A 19,354-nucleotide genomic window follows, 5' to 3' on the forward strand; every position below is an offset into this window, starting at 1 on the left:
ATTACAATTAATAAAAAATGTAGATTACCACTAAAAAATAAAGTAAAATGAAGGACCTGACTTAGAAGCGAATTATTTTTTTTCCAGTGCTTCATATTCTAGCTGAAGTTATAGAATAGAACTTAAAATTCAATTTAAAAAAAAACCTTTAAAAAGGTCAATTTTGATTGATTTTTGGTCAATTTAGTTTTTAATATTTATTAAAGAATTTTCAAAAAATAAGCTGGCTATGTTGAGTTGGATTCAGATTACAATAATATTGTGGGATTTTTTTTGTAACTCTTCACGAATTTTTAAGTAATAATATATACTAATATGAAAAATAATTTAGTTGTAAGGCGCTTAAAACAAGTTTAAATACGCTTCATATTCAAAATAATTGGCGAATTGATAGATATAAACGATTAAATTTTTTATACAGAATATTATTGTAATATATATTTACGCAAACGAACTAACTTATTTTATTAAAGTTTTTAATAAATATGACTAAAATAAATTACCGCATTAAAGAGAAGGACCTTCTACATTTAAAATAGCATTAGTGCCGGGAGTACTTTATAACTTTATTCAAATAAATATATATTTATTTATTATGCAGTTTTAAAACAATTTACACCAAAGATAGGCAGTGATACACACACCAGAGGAAGAAGTTAACATCACCATAACATTAATTAAATAGTGAGCAAAAAAGAAGGAAAGAACACGTGCAACAAGCTTTTTTCCTTTTCCAATTTCTAAACTAAGTTTTTTCCTTACGAAAATCCCAACTCTAATCTTGAGATTCATTGGAGGATAAAATGTCCTTCGGCCCCTCCCTCTATTCTTTCAGCCCTGGAATAAAAACACAATTCCGGATTTGTATTACATTAATCAAAGGTGGTGTAAAGTCTTATGGAAATATCTTTTTACTCTTGAGCCTCCTCGTTCTTGCAAATCAATTATCATTTCTTGTGCAGGTATTAATATATATTACATAGGTGCCTACTACGTATGTAAATATAACATATTATGTATGAGTCATAAACTCAGATAGCATGCAAAATATAAAAAACAAGACTGACTCCATAAATAAAAAGAGAGCAACAATTAAGTTTGAATACTTAAGTACGTCGTACATACATTTCCAAAAATCTAACCAATTCAATGGGGTTGAATTCCGTTCCTATTATTATGTAATGTTTATGAAGCAATTGTCAGTCTTTTTCATACATGTTATTAAACTGTCACCAAGTTACAACTTACCTATTTTGAATAATAAGTACATTCATACATTAATATATTATAAGTAGGGGAGACCGGAGAATGTTGCAATGGGCATGCCTTTATTTCTCGAAACTCAAAAAGCTACGACCATACATAAAGTATTTGTAGTAGTATTTAGGCGTCGTTGGAAATACTAATAAATAATAAGAGCTTAAGAAAAAAAAATAATATTTTTGGAAGAAGTATCTTAATTACTATGGTGTAAGTATTCATTGGTTGAGATGACTGATAAGTACTTTAGTCTTAAGAGTACTCACTAATAAAAACAAATACAAAATTCAATTCAATTACAAGCGTTTATATGTTATTCAAAACTTAACATATACTTTAAATGCATATGAGCCATGATATGCTGGATAAGATACCCATAATAGTGCTCTCGGTGATTTTTTTCATATATTCATACAGACTTTGTTATTACAGATTGTGTTGCCCAATATTTTTTCATCATTCGATCAATAGTTTTGTATCAATATATTATTAGGGAAAGATCTATATATATCTATCAAGAACGTTTTTTCTTATCTCTAATTCTGATTCGTCTAAAATTGTATATGCGCTTTTTCATTTCTTGGGCAGTTCATTCACGTCTTTTGACTATGATTCATCTAATGCAATTTTATAGAAGTCAACGTTTCGGATAAGGCCGGAAGCATAAGTTATTAATAAAAACCAAAGCTCATAGTATCTGAATAATAATTATGCTCTATTTTACAACAAAAATACATAAGCCTAATCATCTAAGAATTATATTTATATTCTATATTTTTTAATCGAGGTTATGTGAATCCTGAACATGATTCATATACGTAGTTTTTGTTTACTTTTTATTTCAATCATCTTTTCTTCTCATTTCTTTTTAGTCCCTTTAGTTTCATTGTCCGAATACAATAGTATCGTGTATTGCACACGATACTATTGTATTGCAATGAAATTACTCACTATCATATCGCTTACTATGATGTTGCTTCACGGGGATATTAATGACAACGATTTTGTCTCAAAATGATAATGTACACAACGGTTTTACCGTGTAATGATATTACCACAACAATCTAGTCTGCAACCTTTTTATCACAATCATTTTACCGGACACCGTGTATGTTAGCCAAAATTTATTCATAGAAATAACAATATGACTAATATCAAGGAATACTTAAACCAGTTGTTAAAATATTATTGCCAATATAAATACGACGAGGGATGAATAAGAGATTATTGAATTATTGTCCTTCTGGGAACGGAGCATAATTAAAGAATAACATCATTACTTCGTTTATTTATCAAAAAGAATAAATTATGAAATAACCATAAAGATTACCTTTAGTGCTTTGTGCTTTTAATGTTTTATCCGTGGCGAATCAAGCGGACAACGAAAGGCATTGGGTATTTTGTATTAGAGAGCTAACAAAGTGATGTATAAGAGATGGTTCTTAAGTTGAATCAATTTTCTTTTTAAATATTTTTTCACAACAATTATCAAGACTGTATACTTAAGACCAGATGTTTCAATGAATTCAGCCTAATTGTTAACTCACTAAATACTCAAATTGTATCTAATAGTCACATAATGAATGCCCTAATTCTCTTAATGGGACATTCTTTTAAATTTAAGTAAGCAAGAGTTGATGTTATTATACATAGCCACGTGTCAAAATCGTTTTATTAATTAGTTGAAGATATACATTTATATTTCACAACAGTTTATTAGACAAATCAAGGTCCTGAGTGTTTTTTGTCAGATAGTTTTGCAGATTTAAAATAATTTTGATGATCAGTCATCAATAATATGAATCTTAATGTGTCTGTTTAAATTACATTAAATGTTTATAATTCAAAACTTTGAAAGGTCAAGTTAGCTATTCATAAAACAATATCATTTTGTTTATTTTTCTTAATTTCTTCGATTTATTAACTGTTGTAACTGTTATTATTCGACAATTTGATCTAATATGTGAATAGCATGATGGCTTCTGGACTTTAATGACATTGTTGCTCAAATTTGAAGTGTAGGGTCTTGTATTATCCATATATTCAACGTTTTGTCTATCGACTCTGTGTCCTAGTTACGTCCCCAGTCTTCCCTAAGTATATTTATTATGAGCACACTCCAAATCCTTATTATAATTGCAGGAAGTAGAATATTATGAACATTTATATATATTGTATATAAATAAAGAGTGAATTCATCATGACTTCTTCCATTGATTTAGAAGCACGATATTCCTAATAGAAAACACCAGTATGTACAATAATAGAATAAAACATGGAACACACCACTTATTTGTTTATTTGTAGATTATTCCATCCAAAAACTGACAGTTAATGCGAGACATGTCAATGTTATCAATTCTTCATTCTTGTAATGTACAGTGTGTCCCTGCGAATCGTAAACGAATTTTCCGAAGCTCAACTTTGTCAAGATTCTCAAAATGCAGAAGTAGTAGACTTTATATATTTAATTTACTTTATATTCATAATTAAATTTCAAAATGGCCAACCGTGGCCTCTATCCTAGATCCAGGTCTTCTTCACATATTCCTCCGACATGTTAGACCACTCTTTCTCCATAGCAGTCTTTAGGGCCTCTACATTCACGTGGGAAGTAGCACAGGCCTTCTACTAGAGTTAGCCCTAGATCCCACAGTCTAAAGAGTTGCAGTCTGTCGAGGATGGAGGCCACATTGACTAGGGTTAGATGTACGCCAAGTCTTCAAACGTGGCTGGGGGAGTAGTTTTGCAGGGGAAAAGGTGCCCTAAGGGTATTTGGTCCTCAAAAATGGAAAATCTATTGTCTACCTTACCTCCATGTACACGTCTTCACAGATCTTGAGGCCCTTTGGTAACTAAAAAGACCAGGAAGCCTTCTGTCCTTTTCAATTTTGACGATCGGAAAATACTTCTTCTAAACCCTCTTGCTGTCGTCCTTCGGTTTTTTAATCTTGTTCATGAGCCCCTTGGACCAGGAAAAGATGTGAGATATCTCGTCATATACCATTCGGGATTATAGGTAGCGTCCAAGGTTAAGCTTGACTAATTACTGAATAGCTTTATGATGTCTGGATTTGATTTACAACCTGATATCCTTCATCTTCGTGTTAAGAAGGTGGCACCTTCATCGAATATAGGACTTCAAGCCAAGGTCGTCCTTGATGGCCCTGGTCACCGTCTTCTTACTGATAGATCTCCTCCGAGAGTGAACAGCTATTGAAATGTACGGATTTGCTTTGATTGACATCTCAAGCCCAACCAGGAAGTGGCCAGTCCGCTTATTCGAGTAAAAGTAAATTCCTTAATTGGGGTTGGGGAGGGACTATTGCCCATTCAGCCCATACAACGAGGACATTTAAAGTCTTATTATATTTTATTCATTATTTAAGTAATCTCTCGCGGAGATATCGAAGGAGTACAAGGGCTTTGAAGAGCTCCAGATAAGAAACATTTTATGAGTGAGATAGACAATATTGGTTTTAGTCCTTTTATTTGTTAATCTTTTTTGATATCCAAAAATACGGCAGTGATTCACAAAATCCCTTCATCTTTATAAAAAAACATTTTTTATTCTAATATCCTTCTTATGTGATTGTTCAGGGCCCCAAAATGAAAGAAATCTCTTCTAGCATGGGCATACAAATACTTATGCACTTTTATTATGAGATCAATTAAAAAATGAGTTTTTTCCTAGAAATATTGTCGTGGCCTTATCTCAAATTGACAACGATATAGAGCGTTTTTGGAGAGGCTCTTTTAAAAAAATTAAAGTTAATACTTTTAACCATCCAATGCAATCCTTTTAAACTTTTTGAATGTATTCGTCTTGAAGCTATGAGCCTCTAAATAAAAAGCACCTATTTTCCACTTTAAACAAAGATGACTTGAGTTATAAGTATGATGCATAAATTTTAAAAATGGATTTAGAATTTTTTAACATTCGGCTTTAAAATATATTCGCATAATTTATCCCTATCTTCAACACCGAGGGCTTAAAACAGCTTTGAACCTTAAAAATAGCCAAAAATAACAAAAAATGTATGTCCTTTTTCTGAAGGCCACGAGGCAATGAGAGAAAAAATAAGGCCATATTTGGAATTAGGGTATTTAACTGTTCTAAGTTCACCATATGCTATTCTTGTGCATAAAAAAATGTGTGATTTTATTGGATAGTGTAATTATACGTCAAACCTAAAGCATAAATGGAAGACCAGGATTTCATAATTGAGCGTAAAAGTATTTCTCCTTTGTTGCAAGATTCAAGGGGGATTATTCAACAGTCAATTTTGCACCAAACTTATCATTCCGCTAATTGGCTGTTGTCGGAATCTGGCTCCCTTGCATATCCGAGAATGTAATCATAACCTTGATTGAATCGTTACATATTTTTACCTCCAAAATAAGAGCCTAATGAAGGAGGGTTTTTGCAAGTAGATTTTCCCTAAAAAAATATCATCAAAGAATAATTAATAGCTGTTGTGCAATCTAATTAGAACCCAAATTTTTTCTATTTATTTGATACCAGTTTAGAAAAAGGAGGAATTTTCCCTCGAAAGTGCAAAAATGAACAGTTTTTCTCAAGTAGATCAACATGAACAGTTTTTTGAGCGATTGAGTGATCGCACACTAATCCTTAGTCTAGTGATAATGTGAAAATGACTAGCTTAACATTTATTCTTTCTACTTAAATTTTATACTACTAATCATTTAATAATGGGATCTTTATATTTCCCGGAATTTCGTAATTTAAACTTTTCCCCCAGGATCCAGTTTAAAGACAATTGAACGGGAAATGAGAAATCCTTGTATAAATTACTCCGGAAATGATAATATTCGTATGGAATGAGGATGGTTGTAATAAAAAATTGTGGGCAAACATAGTCTTAACGAACCCGGTGTCCTTCAAGAAGGCGAAGAAAAATCTTACCTACACAAATAGGTTCTTTATATTGATTTCCTTGAGGGAAGTAAATCAGTGTTTTCAAGTTCTACTTAGAATTTTTGTATTCATTTTTTTCCTATCTAAAAAATAAATAAAAAATAAGAAGAACAAAAGAATTCAAGATTGTTCCTTATATATGTATAATATTATATAGTGCTGGGTTCCAGTATGAAAATCCTAGACTCCTATAATTTTTGTAAACCCGGCTAATTTGGCTCAAGTTCGGTCTAGACCGGTCTCGTATTAAATTTGGTCTACACAAAAAAATAGGTTGTTATCGGTCCCGATATCTGAAAATGACGTTTTTTTAAAGAAAAAAAAATAAATTACCGATATCGACCGAAATATCGGTTAAGAAATCATTTTAGTGGCTGTGTACAATGTATATATACAAATTTTTTGGGATTTTGTGTTTTGTTTCTCCCAAGGGATTATCTCACTAACACAATTTGTACAATTTGATGTCAGCTGTCAATGCAGATCCTTCTTTCCCACTGATCGGGATTTCGAACGTTGTTCATTGATTAAATTAGAAGCTCCACTCAAAATATAACCCCACAAATATAAATAATAGTGCCATAGTCGGGAAGAATGGTTTCATTGCTACAAACGGATTCTGGGACTCTTATCTGTTTCTTTTAGGAGAAAAGTTTGTGAGATGCAATAAGGATAGCAACGTGCCCCATATTTGCATTTGGTACACCTTTTTTAACTTATTTTCCTTATATATCCTGTGTACATGCTTCGATGTTTGTACAAGTTACAACTTGTATAAGCAATTTGTACAACTTGCAACTTCTACGTCTAAAAATACATTATTTAATTACAATTCTGGTCGTTCTAACTACTAACTAGTAATTGTTACAATCATTTCATTCTGATCTATTAAAATTTTATGGTTATTATGTAATTATGAAAGATATATATAATACTAGCAAAGGGTTACCCGGTATTGTTCGGGCCAAGGAGAAAGCGGGAAATTACATTGACAATGGACAATGTGATTTCTTCTTAATGTTTAGACCCCTTCGGTGCGGACGAGCATTATAATCAATCATATAAACAATGAATAAAAAAAAGTGTTATAAACTTCAAATATATTATATTTTATATAAATATATATATTTGTAAGTTGTATTCAAAAAGACAAAAATTACAGCATTTACATATCAATAATTGCAATATCCTCATTCCAATTAATTTAAATCCATCATTTAAAATTATTCAACTCATTTTTTGTTTGTAACTTCTACAAAATTATTTTACAAGTTGCAACATGTAAAAACATACATATATAGAAAAAGTAAATTAAGCTAGCAATTGCAAAACTCTTCCTTCACCTCCTACATGAGTACGAAATTTTTGCAAATAAATCGGCCTCATACTGAGTTCAAGGACGTTCGGGGGTTGGTTTTTGGAAAAAAAAATCATAAATCCATAGCTATTCTCAAAAATTAAATTTTTCGATTTTTTTTCTTCAAAAATCCACAGTTGTTCACAAAAAGTTCAATTTATTGAAAAAAATTGGAATATAAAATTTTTTAATAAAATTCCAAAATCCACAGCTTTTGACAAACAATTCAAAATCCAAAGCTATTTAAAAAAATTAAAGTTTTCGATTTTTTTCCCGAAAATTCACAGCTGTTCACAGCTAATTAAATTTATTTAAAAAAAAAATCAAATATTAAATTTTTGGAGAAATTTTTTAAAAATCTATAGTTATTTACAGAAAATTATATTTTTTGGAAAAAAATTTGAGAAATTAATTTTTTTAGAACAAAAATTTGGGAAATTTTAATTTTTTGTAAAATGATTTCACAAATTAAATTAAATTTCAAACATTAAATTTTCTAGTGAAATGCAAAAATTCCTGGATTTCGGGGTACCCCTTCAGCCCATCCCCTACAGACGCCCCTGGAGTTTCAACACTATTTTATGTATGTACAAATAAACAATTAACCAAGAACCAATCAAGTAACTCCCACGCACATACCCACAATACATCCAAGATGGTTGTTTGTTTTTTTACATCCATAGTATTATTATTCTAATATTTTGTTACCATCAATATTCAAATTGTTTGAAAAACATAGCACAGTGCACAACTTCTTCATAAGTACATATTAAGAAGAGAGGAAAAACAAGAACCCTGGTAAAGATGAATCATTCATCTCTCTCTCTCTCTTTATCACACACACACTTTTCTCCAAGGGATGCAATTTTTTCCCTATCATTAAACACATCTCTTATGACTAGTAATAATATACACAATGTGTGGAAGATGAGATCATCATGCAATGAAAACCTGCTTAGCAGGGACTTTTATATACCTATAGCTCAGTGCCTTCTGCAGGATTATATATATATAAATTCTTCCGGGGAGGGTAGGGAGGGGGGAGCTTGGGTTTTTGGATTTTTGGTAAAAGTATTCAAAATCCAAAGATAGTCGGAGAAAATGCAATTTTTTGTAAAAAAAAATATGAAAAGTTACATTTTTAGGAAAAAATTTCTAAAATCCTTGGCTATTCACAAAAAATCATTTTTTTTCGGTAAAAATATTTAAAAATTAAATTTCATACATAAAAATTTTCGGGGAAAAAAAATTCAAAATCCATAGATAGTCAGAGAAAATGGATTTTTTTTGGAAAAAAAAATGAAAAATTATATTTTTAGAAAAAAAATTTCAAAATCCTTCGCTGTTTACAACAAATTTTAAAAATTAAATTTCAAATATTAAAACTTTTGCAATTTTTTTTTTAAATCCATAAAATTAAATTTTTTAATCTGTTGTATAGTTTCCCCGAATTACATTTTTTTAAGATAAGTAATCTCTCAAAAAAAGAAAAAAATTACAACTACTTTTGTTTATATTTTTCATTCTGAACGAAAAAAATCTACCAAGAGCATTTTTTGTTGGGGGGTGCTACAAACCTCTTGTGCACCCTGCAGATGCCATTGTAGCTGCATATTTATTATATGATATCTATTTTTTATATTCTATAACAAAACAACAACGAACTATGTAGTTATACCATAGCATCACGGAACATGGTATGATGATTACATAAAAACCCATTAAAAATGTTATGAAGAGCAAGGTGGCACCACTCTACTTTGCTTTAGGTACAAATGATATTTTTGTAAGGAATAAGAGAGTGCAAAGAGAAGGCGGAGGGAGATATATTGTACACTAATATCAGCTCTCTAATGAACTAGGTATTTTGGGAAGAGAAACATAATTATTGTTAGAAGGAGGAGAACCTTCGACATTTAAAATAGCATTAGTGCATTGAAAATGTTATTACTATATTTAAATTCATATATATTTATTTATTAAGCATATGATAAATAATTTACACAATAAATAGGAGAGAATGCTTACTTCAGTGGGAGAAGTTAGCACCATGACGACCTATTGAATACTGAACAAAAAAGAAGAAGAAAGACCATACTCAAACATCTTTTTTCCTTTTCTAATTTTAAAACATATTTTTTTTATTACAGACATGTCAAATCTAGCTATCGGGATACACTTGGCTCTGGGGGTCTCTCTCTCTCGAGTAAAAACATTTTCTTCCTCTTTAGTCATAGGTTTAGGGGCACATTAGATATACATATATATTTGTAAAGATATGAGATTGGAAGAGCGCACAACTTTTTGTAGTTTCAAACTGAACAGTGTTTTTTATTTTCCAACGCTAATATTTCTTTTATTCTTGAAGACAGAGCATCTAAGTAAATAGTAATCACTAGTATATCAAAGACGAAGAGTAACTCGGAAGAATTGTTACAGAGTACTTTTTGGACTCGGAGATAATAGGGAATCCAAATTGGAGTAATTCCTGCCTTATCCCTGCTTGATACGTAGTGGGGTTAGTGTTTATTTCCTTCGTTTCAAAACTGCTTACAGCTAATCTAAAAAAACTTCATGGCAGCTTAAGCTGCTTTCCTCTCAAACATTCTTATAAATTGTAAAATTTGTTAATTTCCGGATTCTTTAAAAAAAAAAAAAAAATTAAATTTATGAAAATGAGGAAATTGAATTTTAGCTCAACTTTTCTAATGACCACAAATCTTTAGCAGTGGGCGTTTTGGTGAAAAATACTGATGGCACGATTAATCAAAATTGGTAAATTTCGTGTTTATTCTGGAATCGGGATCGGCATCATTTGATATTTGGGTTTTTATTTTCCAAAAAATTAAATTTTCTGTGAATAACTATGAATTTTTGTAAAGTTTTCTCGAAAAAATTTAATATTTGGTTTTTTATTTTATTAGAAATTTAACAGATTCAAGGTTTTTTTCTAAAAATTTATTTGTTTGAGAACAGTTGTAGATTTTCGAAATTTTTCTCCAAATAATTTAATTTTCTTGCAAATAGTTGTGGAATCTTTAAAAAAAATTTAATTAAGAAATTTAATATTTGAAATTTTTTTCCGAAAAAAAGTTCTCATTTTTTGATTTTTTTTTTTCAAAAATATTCGAAAAAACCAAGTCCCCCTCCCCCAAAAGGATATAATCCCGGGGACGGTAAAATGGTATTTCTTAACTATTATTTAAAATATCATACAATCAGAATCGTCCACGGGAATTTTAACTAAAAATCGCATCGGATAGTTATCGCGATTTTTTTAGGAATCATCCCATCACTAGTGAAAAAAAAAATAAAAATAGTATGAGTCTGTCCGTTCCATGGACGCATGGGTAGATGCATTTGGAGCTAAAATGGTGGTGGTGTATGGTCCATGTTTTTGTCTATGAATTTATAAATTCAAATAAACATTTTCATTTATAATTTATGATTTTTATTTAAATAAAATGTAAAAGTACCTAATATATTCCAGAACAATAATTAAACAATCTATAAAACCGAATATGTTTATCAATAAAACCCAGGAAATAAGCAAAAAACAAGCTAAAAATTTTGTGTGGTGGCTTCCTGGGTTTGATAAAAAAATAGTTTAAGTTCATCAGAATTACTCTTGAGCGGGTATTGTGCACAGCGATACTCCCATACTTACGCCTGTATTGAAGATGACCAAAAATACAATAACAAAAAAGTTAAGATGTCTTATTCATATCAAATAAGTCTAAGGTTAGATAAAAAAAGATAAATACTTAACCTTCCTAGAACAATATTGTGATCGACTGGAAGGACATAAAAGAAACAACTCTTAAGGAGTTTACTCCGGATATTCGACAATACATAAAGGTAGGACTACATCTAAAAGAAGACGAAATATTAAGAATAATCAACGACTCTAAGAGCGGCGCAGGGTTCATTATCATCACCATGAAAGAGACAATAAACGTCTTATCTAGATCCGAGCACATTAAAGAACCGACTAAAATTGAAGAAGATATATTCTTTAATATAAGAGGTCTCAATAAACTACGTGCAATTCAAGATTCAATCGAAGTAATAATCAAAAACGGAGCAGTAACCAACCTACGTATATTGAAAGAAATTATGGAAAAATTTGGAACTCTAGATGGAAAAATCGAACTTGTGTCACATTGTCTGATACCCAAATGCAAAAAAAGATGTGGAGCTTACTACAAAATTCAATAAAATTCTTTCTGGGAGACTAAACTTTAAAATAAAACCTTCTAGGATGCTCCCATCAATTTTACCTTTTTTTTTTTTTTTGGGGGGTAAAGTAGAGTTGTTTGCCAAATTCCAGAACAATACAATACTGTAAATGTCTAAATTATGACCACATAAGAAGTAAATGCTCTGCCCTTAACAAAACAACATTTAAAAAATATGAAACCGAATTTAGACAGGAGAATTGAAAGTGTAATGGATTGTGATCCTTTAAAGGAAGAAGAAGACATTGACGAAGCAAGAGAGGAAACGGTCTGTCTGGACGAAAGTAACGAATTCCAAAAAGAAGAAGAAGTTGATTCCCTATCTGGAAGAGGATTGTCACCGAATGAAAATCAAAAAGGAGAAGATGATAATTATGACTCGACTCAACAACAGGTCACAAATAGAGGAACTGAAAGTCTACTAGACCAATATCACCCACTGCCGACTAAAAGACTGAAAACGAAACAACTAAAAATGTTCCACTCAGGGACGAATGGAAAAGGGTATTACGGAAGAAACCAGAAGTCTTAACCAAGAAACCTCAAATTACAAAGAAACATGGAAAGAGATCCTATTCATTTCCTCGGGAAAACTCGTTAGACAAAAAATCCAAAGAAAACACTACCCCTGAAAAATAAACATGCTGTCATCAATTTTATTCTACAACGTCATTTCTGTGGCGTGCCCAAAAAGGGCAAAAAAAAAAAAAAAAAAAAATACAAAACGTACAACTTCAGAGTCCAGACATAATTTCTTTAGCAGATACCAGTCTGACAAATATAAAATCCATTGAAAATATGTTTCCAAGTTATCATGTTCTATTAATTTACGAAGCTTCTAAACCAGGTTCACACCCGTCAAGAGGTGTCATCGTGCTTGTAAGGGAAAAACTTAACCTATTATCAGGGCCTCAGACCCACCTGGGAACTACGTGGTAATCAAAATTGACTTTCTTTCTCATTGCACGGATCTGTTTGTCACATATGGTCTCAACAAAGATACGAATAATTATTTATCAGATATATTGACTGCCCATACATCTATCAAGAGACGGATTGTCGTCATGGGCGACTTAAATGTCATGATAGAAGGGACGCCAGCAACTACGATGCATCATGTAATAAAAAAACGCAGCAAACCTGGAAAAAGTGATAAAAGATTATTATCTAAAAGATCTGGGCCTACGGTTCAATCAGTTCACCCCAAAAATGACTTTTCCATACAAAACAAAGTCCACAATGCGAATTAAAGGACGTCTTGACTTTATTCTGGTTTCTCCATCTATCGCTTTAACTCTCGCAGTACAATGTACTACTGGAATACATTTCGGACCACTCTCCACTCTATGCCTCTTTCCTTTGCTTCAATAGTTCTTAAAAATCAAGTTGGAAATAGAATGTATCTCTCATAGAGAATAAACTCGTAGAGTTTTTAATAGAAAGGGGATGCAAACAAGGCGATCCTCTCGCTTCTTCGTTGTTTCTGATTGCCTTTAACGATCTCTATTGTAGAATCGATTCGAATCATCTCGTGAAAGCCCTAAAAATTAACGATATATCATTTAAGACTCTTTTATATACAATTTTTACAACAGGATCACAAAGTGACATACGAATCTTGTTAATAAATGTTATGGATGAACTTGCTGACTTTGAAGGAACATCAGGATTGAAATTAAATATAATTAAAACAAAATTAGTCACCTCTCTAAAAACAAGCTTGAAACGTAGTTTCCCAACTTTCGGCACGCACCCTTAAGTACTGTCCTTGGCGTTGTGGTCTCGTCGATTTCCCAAGAACATGCATTACGAAAAAATTGTGGAGACAGAGGTAAAGGAAAGTCAACGGATATATTTAACTGAATATTAGAAAATTAGAAAACTCCGAATCTTGGACAAATTGGTGGTTCCCAAAATTGTCCATATCCTGATATACAAAACACTTCCCCCCCAAAAAAAAAACATGCAAGATAATAGACTATTCCAAGAAATACCTAGTCTGGGATACAAACGACAGTATATCTCTAACGACAGCCTTATTACCTCACTCAATAGCTTGGGCTTGGTCTCAGTCAATATAGAAGTATTTTGGAAAAATCTAAACCTTAGCTGGTTAAAAAGACTTATGAAAAGTGAAGACGTTTGGATAAAAAGAATCAAGTAGGTTTTCGAAAGAGCAACTGGAATTGAATTCTCATACATAATATTTTCTGACCGAACGAAGTTTTAAAATAGTAAAGACCTTGGGTAATTACTGGTATAGAATGGTAGTTTCTCGGTAAAGTTCAGTCGTTGGTACTCTCATTGCCTTAGGCCCTGATGGGCCACTCAACTTTAACCCACGCCTTATAAACTATTGATCAGTACTATAAAGAACATGCCCTAGCTTCAACAGGCGAGCTGAAAAGATTTTCAGGAAATATTGCAAACTGGATTCTTCACCCTGGGGTCACTTCCATGACTCTTTCTGCTAATTTCTTACAACAAGGCCTGCCAATCCCTCTTTTTTAGGAATTTGTTCAGTGGGAAGGAAAAAAAAAAAAAAAAAAAAAAAATCATGACCAAAACAAAAAACCAACAACTACAACCAAGCTTGTTGGTGGCAAAACGCTGGAAGAAACTTAACATGGAAGAAGAAGTAATCAATCCGAAAATAATGCCCTCAAACCCCTTTACAATATGGTCACGGAAGTGGTTTTGGTACAGGCTAGCGACATCCTCGATGTTTACCAGTATGTCAAATAAAACAGAACGTGAATGTTTTTTCTGTAAAGAGGTGGTAGAATCTTCCTTTCACCTATTTTATTTCTGTGATCGAGTGAGACCTCTATTGTTGATGGTGGAGAATATAATTACCGACAGGTTTAACATAACTACAAAGGGGTCAGACTGCCTCATTGCCCTTAAATTGAGAAAAGAGAATGACTTTAAAGTCAAATCAATAGTTGCAAAGACACCCATGATGCCCCTCTTTCTGCAGGTTTAAACAAAACAATCATAATATATATTGAAACAATGGACTTTTAACCCGGACAAATTTTATATTTTAGTTTATAAAGGGGATTTTTACCCCATCCTTTTAATAACCTTGGAATCTTTGATGCTTTTTTAAATAACTTTAAATAACTATGTTTAATAATTCATATTTTTTTAAATTTTTTGTTGATGTTTATTTTATCACAATTTATTATAATTCACTTTGTGTACTAATGTTATGTTAAGTAAACTATGTTCAGTCCAATGCCACTTGACTAACCTACTCCTAACTTGCCTTGTCACAAATTTAGACCAGAGTGAAGATTGCTTAACTACATCTTCTTTTGTGCCTCTTTCTACGAATGAAAGTATTTGTCATCACTAAATAAAATTACTTTACCGCCAAATGTCTTAGTACCCTGCGTAATATCTTAAAGTGGTCGATCCAATGCTTCAATAGAATGCTTATGGGCCATAGGTACTTAAAAATATTACCAAAGTATTAATACACTTTGTCAAATTAGTTATGTAATATCCCTATTTGACTTTATTGAACAGATTGAATTCTTATAAGTGTTCATGTGAGTTATAGCAATCCCCGACGAATTATCTGATTTCCTTTACTTCTAATTCTTAATAGTAGAGTGTTGTAAAAAAATGTTACTAAATGAAAAAACGGCACAACAGCAGGAGGAGGAAGATTCAAAAGTTTATTATTGAATTTAGTCATATATCCTTCCGTTAGTTTGGTAAGAATAATGACTTTTACAATTCTGTTTGAATTAATTGAAAGACTGGGTGGCTGAGAAATATCCATGATATCTCTAGGATTTTTTTGTTTCAAAATAAGATAACATTTTTTCATTTTAAGTAATAATTTATAAATTCAAACATTTGTGGATGTTGCTAACCGTAGGGATACAAAGATATAAATGGTCATGAAGTGTATTATGCCCATAGAGAATATATAGAATGACGAAGTTTTAGTTGATGGTGCTGCAGTTGTAGATTATGATTTAGCTGTTGACGGGGGTATAGTTATGTTATGAATTGAATGTTGTTAGCCCTTAATAGTTATCAATAACAACTAAAATATTTAAATATCCCCTGGATGGTTAATACCAAATTCAGATGATATATGAAATATTTTCCTTGAATGATTTACGTTTCACACTAGCGCCAAAAGTACCTTTTCGAGAATGAATATGGTTATTCGAGAATTTAATAATACATACTTAATGTTATTTATTTTTATATTTCAAAAAATACGTAGCAAACAAAAAAAAAAAAAAAAAAAAAAATTATACAAAATAATTAGTAGAAGTTATAGTACATACATTTAGAATAAACTAAAATATTTTTAGCCAGTCCTAGAAACAAATTTATGATTTGTTTGCATGAAAAAATATGCTATTATTATTTTCATAGAAATAAAGTATTAAAGATCACATAGATGGTTAATGCGGCTTTATACAATTTCGTCAAATGATAGAATTAGATGAAATATTTTGGTTTAGTAATTTATTTTTAAAATTAAGTATTAAAAAAAAGTGAATTTTACGCTAATTAATTATTTTAAAATTAAAAAAATATAACCCTTAGTTTGGAAAAAAGCCAAAAGCAGCACCACTATGAACCATTTTGGACACTAATTTAAATCATTTCATTCAATCACGGATGGATAAAAGACTTCTTTTATAATATATGGGTAATAAAAAATTGTATAAATGAATAGATAATAATTGTAACATAAATGATAATTGCCGCCACGACCTCTTCTTTCAAAATTATAATACGTCATAACTGATATGTACATCATACATTTAAGTTAGAGTATAAAAATGTGATAAAAGTATAAAATATTATTTTCTTTTCTCTTAATAATACATTTGATTGATTTACTGCCCATGACAATAGCTGACATGAAATGCTGCGACGACAGCGTCCTTAAGCAATCTATAATTATTTAAGGTTATGCCCCACAGGTTGCATGAACCCTGTCGCACAGATTACTTATTGATTCCTGGAATATCTATAATTTATTTTCGACATTATAAATGTTCGATAAATATATTGAAAAAAACAAAACAAAAGAAAATTACAGTCAAATTTGATAAAATTACGACGTAGGGGTACAAATTCAAAATTATTACAGATGTTCTATCTAAAATAAGTAACATACCGTGGAACAAACTAGAGATGACTTCATTCCTCATTTATTTTTCATGTGCCTCTTATTGATCAGATGGAGTTGCCCTGATTAAGTATAACTGAAGTTATGCGTTCCCCCACCATTTGGCTAGGAAGCTGAAACTGTAAATTGGCGGCTCTTAACACTAAATACAAAATTTGTTTTTAGGAACTCAAGGAGACTAAATACGGGGTTGAGTTATAAGTCAAAAAATAAATCAAAATCAAAAAAGTTAAGGTACATAAATATAAATTGGTTTTTTGTTTTGTTTTCAGGTGTACCAAAATGGATTTTCTATGGAATATTGGGTTGGTATATATCAAATTAAGTTTGTAGAAATTTGACAATTAAAAATGAATGTTTCACAAAAATATATGTCATTTTCCGAATAATTTTTCATTATTTACTCTTTTTTTCTTCAAACGTCAAATTTCAATTTGTATGAAGAACTGCTACAAAAAGATGCATTTTGAACAAAAAATTATTAATCTCAAATGTATTATTTTTAATTTCCGTAACATTTCGCAAACGGGTACTCGATGTCTACACCAAAAAGGAAAACCATGTAACATGAACTAATTTTTGTGCTAGAGATATGTACATAGACTACTTGCAGTAGTACCCGGCATTTCCTGGAGGTATTAGGCCTGGACAAGCATACCCATTTTGCTTTAATAGTATAGAAGATAATTCTTGAACAGATTCTCGGTGTTATTTCAAGTTTTTCAAGAGCACGCTCAGGTGCAGCAACTCACCTAATACTTTGACGTTCTCTTCTCAAGAAAATAAAGTAAAAAAACAGCTTTAGAAAAGTGTATTAATACATTTTGATGAGCAAGTGAGTACTTTACACGTTGCTAAGCCTCATCTTAAGTAATATTCACTTTTTTTAAATGTTATATATGATAATTATAAATTACTTCAGTTTTTTCTTTCTATATTGACAACATTGTTATGTGTTAGATAAAAATGACGTCATTTAGTTCAGAGATTCATACATATGAATATAGATTGTGTGTAGTAGATATTTTGTAACCTAAGTATAAACTATTTGTTACATTGTTTAGTTAGAAAAAATATTGCAGCTCAAACTGTAAAAAAGCGCGAGAATGGTGCAAAAAACAGTTTTAAGCATTTTTGGTCTCCTCCTTCACCCGATCATAACTCCCTTGACTTTGCTTTGCAAAGTATGATCGAAAAGGGGTCAGCTTTAAAGCTCAGTTGAGATAGTGAGGGCAAAATTCCAGAAGACTCTGTGTGTACTGCAAATCAGTGTGAAGGTCAGGCTCAGTAAGGAAAGGAAATAAATAGAACATTGTGTGGAAGGAGATGGTGGTACTATTGAGGAAGCAAAATTTAGGGTGAAAATGTTTGAACAGCAAGGATGTCAAATAAGGAGTGGCAATAAGTCTCTATCAAAAGAAAACGCAATTTTTGAGCGACTTAAGAAAATGTAAAGTAATCAAATGGCCAGAAAGCAAGTAAATTCTGTGTTTGATGCAAATGGAAAACTTATATTAATTCCAAGGAAATTTCTTCTGCTCTGGTAAAACATTTTCAAAATATAAAGAAGTCTATCGATTGTAGAGGGGAAGAAATCTGCGAGAAACATAATACTCAATCGAAATATTAATCGGCCTTTCATTTCTTTAAAAAAAACATGCCACAGATTCCTAAAGTTATTAAAGATTCTCTGGACCATTTTATATCCCAGTAAGACATAGAAAACTACATATAACAAGAAGAATAAATTCCCGAGAGCAGATGGTCTTCCGATGGAGTACTTTAAATACTTTAAGAAATATTGTACTATTAGAAATAGTATATAGAGTGCATTACAAGTAGGGAAATTCGTAAACAATATCACTAACTGACGATTAATCTTGATACCTAAGCAATGAAAAGATCTTAGGTCGAGAATCGAAGGTCCCTCACTATGCTGAACACTACCTATAAAATATATAGTGGAATTCTGGCTAAAAGGATTCAAAAAGTTTTGAAATCAATCATACATCCTTCCCAAAAGGTTTTATAAAGGGTCGATATATGGAAGATATTCCACGAGGAATAAAAGATTCAATACAAACTGCGGAGAAAGGTGGCCTAGATTTAGCAGTTATGGCCATAGATTTAAAAAAAAGCCTTTGGTGCAATATCACATCAATGGATAAAAGTATGTCACAGGAATAATGGTTTTGGAGATCTTTTTTGGAGATGGCAGACATTTGTCTAAATGACCTCCACACATTCTATGAAAAGAGTAATAATAGATTCTTTGTTTGTAAAGGGTGTCACAAAGCAACCCAACTTCACCTTGTTTTTTTTTCGTAATCGTTTTGAACCCTATAATAATGGAAATTGAAAATAGTTCTGTTATCAAAGGAATTAAAGTA

The sequence above is a fragment of the Lepeophtheirus salmonis genome, chromosome 6 (assembly GCF_016086655.4).
Source record: "Lepeophtheirus salmonis chromosome 6, UVic_Lsal_1.4, whole genome shotgun sequence".
Lineage (NCBI taxonomy): Eukaryota > Metazoa > Arthropoda > Copepoda > Siphonostomatoida > Caligidae > Lepeophtheirus > Lepeophtheirus salmonis.